Source organism: Microtus pennsylvanicus, chromosome 15, assembly GCF_037038515.1.
Source record: "Microtus pennsylvanicus isolate mMicPen1 chromosome 15, mMicPen1.hap1, whole genome shotgun sequence".
Lineage (NCBI taxonomy): Eukaryota > Metazoa > Chordata > Mammalia > Rodentia > Cricetidae > Microtus > Microtus pennsylvanicus.
Window position 1 is genome coordinate 59445045 of NC_134593.1, and position 5206 is coordinate 59450250.

At 36.0% G+C, this 5206-nt stretch overlaps 1 pseudogene; it reads right to left on the reverse strand.

Annotated features, from left to right (window-relative positions):
* Nucleotides 1–2736: 2736 nt before the first annotated feature.
* On the reverse strand, nucleotides 2737–3521 carry LOC142835638 (aurora kinase C pseudogene; annotated as a pseudogene).
* Between the last annotated feature and the right edge of the window lie 1685 nt (nucleotides 3522–5206).

The window sequence follows — 5206 nt, forward strand, 5'->3', positions numbered from 1 at the left end:
TGAGAAGATGGGCAATGAGTTAACATTCCTACTCAGGTGAATTGTGGAAGAGCAAAGGATTAATGCCACGTCTACTGAGATTAAATCCACATAGATGCCTTTCAACTTGATATATTCCAACCTGAATATAGTTTTTGGATGGTTGAATAAATTATTCTTTGGAGACAATTAAATAGTCTATTGGATTCTACAAAAGTTTGTATGTCATTTAAAATGTTAACTAAAGTATTTAATATGATGGTAAGTATGTAACATGAAATTAACTGGCAATAACTGATATTCTCATAATTTTGTATTTATAATATACATTATGGAGTGACCAATTTTGAACTAAAAATTTAAACATTATTTAAAAATTAAAATAGGAAGTTAAGTTGTTGAATCTTACTTGTTAAGTAAAAAATCATAAAAAATAGTATTATAAGAGTTCAAATATTTGTACAAAATATAAATGACATTTATATCAATAGAAAGAAACAGCAATAATTTTGGTATAGCATTTGATCTCATTAGGTCATGAATAATTTTACAATTAGAAAAGCAAATTTCATTGAAAAATGTTAAAAATACAGAAAAAAATATGTTTACTTCTACCTGTATATCTAATATACACATATTATGAATATGTATATATGTGTATATCTAAGAATTAGGAAGGAAAGAGCAAATGGGACAGAAGGAATTTCTGAGAATTCTCACCAGCAATTTTCTGTATCCCTCTAATTGCTCATGAAAAGAAGGATAAAGATTCGGTTGCAATGATTTTTCTATTACTTGTGACTGCAATTTTAGCCAAAAAAAAAAAAAAAGAAATACTGAACCATGTGATCACTCACCTAACTTTAAAATGTTCTTGGAAGTATTGTCTCCCCTGTAAATTCTGCTTGATTTTTCTTGCATTCTATTCTTCAAGTAATTTGTTTTTCTATTTAACCTGAATTCTATATAATAGTTTATAATGTGTCTGTTTGCCTTAAGAGTATATCTGTTGTTACTTTGATATGTAGGATAGTAAGTCAGTGGTAGTCTTAATAATATTTCAAACTCATGAACATTTTGGAGCATGTATTTTTATTAGATACTGTGGGAACATTTAGAAGAAAATAAACAAACCTCCAAGCTTAAAAATAATCATGAGCTAGTAGTGAGGGAAAACTTTCCGTAAATGTGTTGCTTTTATTGACTAATGAATAAATAAGCTGCCTTCTGCCAATGGCTTAAAAGAGTAAAGCTGGGCAGGAAAACTAAACTGAATTCTGGGAGAAAGAAAGGAGAGTTAGTGAGAAGCTATTTAGCCACCCGCCAGAGACAGGTGGTAGGGACAGAACTTTGCCTGGTAAGCCACAGCCATGTGGCAATACACAGATTAATAGAAAAGGGTAAATTTAATATATAAGAGTAAGCCAGAAATATGTTTAACCTTTTGGCCAAACAGTATTGAATATAATATAGTTTCTGTGTGATTATTTCGTGGTCTGGGCAGCCGGAAACAAACAAGCAGACTCCAACTAGAAGCTAGAGAAGCTTTCCTCAACATAACTTTAGAGATTGTCCTCTAAAAATGAATTGATTAATAGAGAAATATGTAACAAAAAATAAAGACTTTAAGTTTTTAACTTCCTTGTGACCTTATACACAGGTTACATTTCTCTGAAGGAAGCAGTACTACAAAAAAGATCTAAGTAGGCAATAATTCTACATTTTGTCTTTATTATGCAATGTGAAATATAAAAGACACATGGATTATCATATTGTAAAATTAATCTTAAAAAGAAAAAATGGATTATTTTAATAGTCTCAATAACTGATTAAATGTGTTTTAAGTGAAAAGTTAGTGATATTAGGCATATAAAAATATGAAAGGGAGTAAAGTAATACTGGTGATAGAAAAAGGGAAAGGATTATTTAAATGTTGGGGAATAGTTTTCTTTATAAGGTGTCATTGATGGAAAGGTAACAGTTCTGTTAGACACAATGTTGAAGATCTAAACAACTAGTAGAGGAGTAGTGGACTTACTGATTATCATGTCTACAGATGCTGTAGGTAGCAGTTTTCGTTTCAATTTCTTATTGTGGGACCAAATGAGTGAAAATGAAGACAGTATTAAGGTACCAAATTTTTAATGCTTTAAGTTGTGGTGCCTGCACCACCTGGAACTGCAATCAGGCAAGGGTCTGGGACATAAAGACCACTAAGAGATATGGGTCACTTTTGAAGCAAGAGTGCCAGTTTTATTGTGTTCCAGGGCAGCTCTTCTTGATTAGTAGCACGCTCTAGCTCTCAAAATTTTCTACAACAAGTCCACCAGAAACCACTTTCTTGTCATCAGGGTTTCAGGCTCACGGCAGCTGCAAGCATAGGAAAACAAGTTGTTTACTCTGGCAGGCAAGAGGTCATAGACAGTTCAGGGTCTGAGAGTCTGCAGTCCCTAACATTAAGTGAAGTGCCATTGAACACAACATTGAGTGATAAATACCTCCTCCAGTAGAGGAGGTCACTGATGAGCAATCTCAGGGAGCAGAAGAATCAAGAAAAAGGAAGAAGAGAATCATGAGAAAGGAAGGAGAGAGTCTCACCAAAGGAGGGAGAAAGTCACACCCACCTTTTCATGTGTCTTTTTTCAAAATTTTTTTATATTAATCACTTTCAATTCACATCTTACAAGAGAAAACAAGCAAAACAGATGAAGTAAGAGAGCTTGGAGAAAAACACAAACTAACAGAGGCAGGCAGAGCTCAGGAAGCCATCTGATTACAGGGAGGCAGCATCCTATGAGAGTGGTCCCGGACCCAGCAGCGCTTCAGGATCTGGTCCAGGTTCAGTCATTCTGAGGCATGGTACCTGAGAAGCTTGGAGATCAAGTCCTGTGCCCCTACAGGTACTGATTGAGGAAACTTCAAATCTACCTTGAGGATGCTCTTGTATGTCTCATTGTGAGTGCTGCTCTCGAAGGGAGGATTTCCTAGCAGCAGTTCATAACAGAGCACCCCAATACACCACAGATCCACCTTCTCATCATACTTTCTTCCCTCAATCATTTCCGGAGGCAGGTAGTCCAGAGTCCCACACATTGTCTTTCTCCTGAGAGAAGGGGTATGCACAGACCAACCAAAGTCTGCGATCTTCACCTCACCCCTGAGCCCCAGCAGAAGATTCTCTGGCTTTATGTCCCTATGAATCACTTTCTTCTCATGACAATAGGTCAGGGCATCAGCCAATTCCTCTATTATCGTGGCTGTACGCTGCTCATCTAACACACATTTCTCTGAAGGTCCTTATAAAGTTTGCCCTGTGGAGCATATTCCAGAATTAAGTACATCCGGTGAGCATCATGGAAGTAGTTGTACAGGCATAGGATATTTGGGTGTTGTAGGTGCGCCTGGATCTCCACCTCCCGTCTAAGCTGGTGCTCCAATCCCGCCTTCTCTATCTGGCACTTGAAGAGGACCTTCAGGGCCACAATGAAATTTGTAGACCCAATACTTTGGTTTGCATCTTGAGAATTTTTCAGTTTATTCATTCAAATAAAGTAATAATACATGGATTAAAATACAGCTCATTAAGTGATTAGCCTATTTATTATAATACTTAACATTTTGAGTATGAGAATGATAAAATTTAAATCCTCAAACTAGCTCATGTAGTGTTTGACTAGAATTGAACTTTTCTACAAAGGCTGAGAGCCAAAAAGTGTGCAGAAAAATATGCAATATGTGCATGAGGGAGAAAAATTAATGGTGCAAGTCTTGGAATTATTCAATATCTAGTTAAAAGGAATGCTAATTAGGTAACTTGAGAAAAGACTGCTGGCAGGTGACCTAATAGCATGTATCTGTATAAAAGGGTCATTACATTTTCCAAAAATGAATGCCTATTGAAGTAAGAGCCAAAGTAGCTTTATTTAATTAGAGTAAGTTTCACTGAATGAAACAATTTTAGTGTTTGGAATAATTATTACTGAACTGAGTCTACTGAAAATATCTTTTCACTAGTGAAGGTTTACTTTGATTTGGGATGATTGATAGAGAAGACAACATTTAGAATTGATGTAAATAGCTAGAGAAAATTTAAAATGTATAATTTTGGAATTGGTTAGTCTCAGTTTAATACTAAAATTACCAAACATGAGCAGTTTGGTTCATAATCAAACATTATTTACACGATATGATAGCAAAGATGATAAAATAATCATCTTATATTATAATGATTCAAATAAATATTCACTATTTTTTCACTTTTAATGGATTTTAGCAAAATCAAAAGATGTACAGTTCTGTTGAAGAGACATTTCTAATGTACAAGTTGACAAGAAAAGAATTTGAAATTATTCATGGCAGATATTTTGACACATTCAGAGGACGGACAATTCCTTTTAACCCACACATTATTGTTTTTGTCTTATTTTATGGCTATGATTGTTTCACCCCCATGTATGCATGCATAGAATGTGTGTGCGTGGTGCAGGCAGAGGTCAGAAGAAGGCATGTCGGCTCCTAGATCTGGAGCTACAGATATTTGTTAGCTGCCCTGTAGGGGCTGGAAATTAAACCTGAGTCTGCTTCAAGAGTAGAAAGTACTTTAAACAACTCAGCCATCCCTTCTGCCCCCCAAATTTCTTTTAGAAGCATATATGGTGACAAAATCTTGGAAACAAAATAAATGCTCACCAGCCAAGCTCATGAAATTAATTTTATGTACTGTCTTAGGGTTCCTATTGCTGCGAAGAGACACCATGACTATGGCAACTCCTTTTTTTTTTAATCTTTATTTATTACATATACAGTGTTCTGCTTGCATGTATACTTGCAGGCCAAAAGAGGGCACCAGATCTCATTACAGAGGGTTGTGAGCCACCATGTGGTTGCTGGGAATTGAACTCAGGACCTCTGGAAGAGCAAACAGTGCTCTTAACCTCTGAGCCATCTCTCCAGCCCCCTATGGCAACTCTTATAAGGGAAAATATTTAGCTGAAGTGGCAGCTTAGTTTTTCAGAGATTTAGTTCATTATCATCAGGGTGGGAAGCATGGGGGCCTGCAGGCAGACATGATACTGAAGAAGGAACTGCTACATATTGATAGGCAGGCAACAGGAAGTAGACTGAGGGTCATGCTGAGTGAAGCTTGAGCACTAAAGATCTCAAAGCCTACCCCCACAATGACACACCTATTTCTAACAAAGCCACACCTACTTTGACAAGATCACAT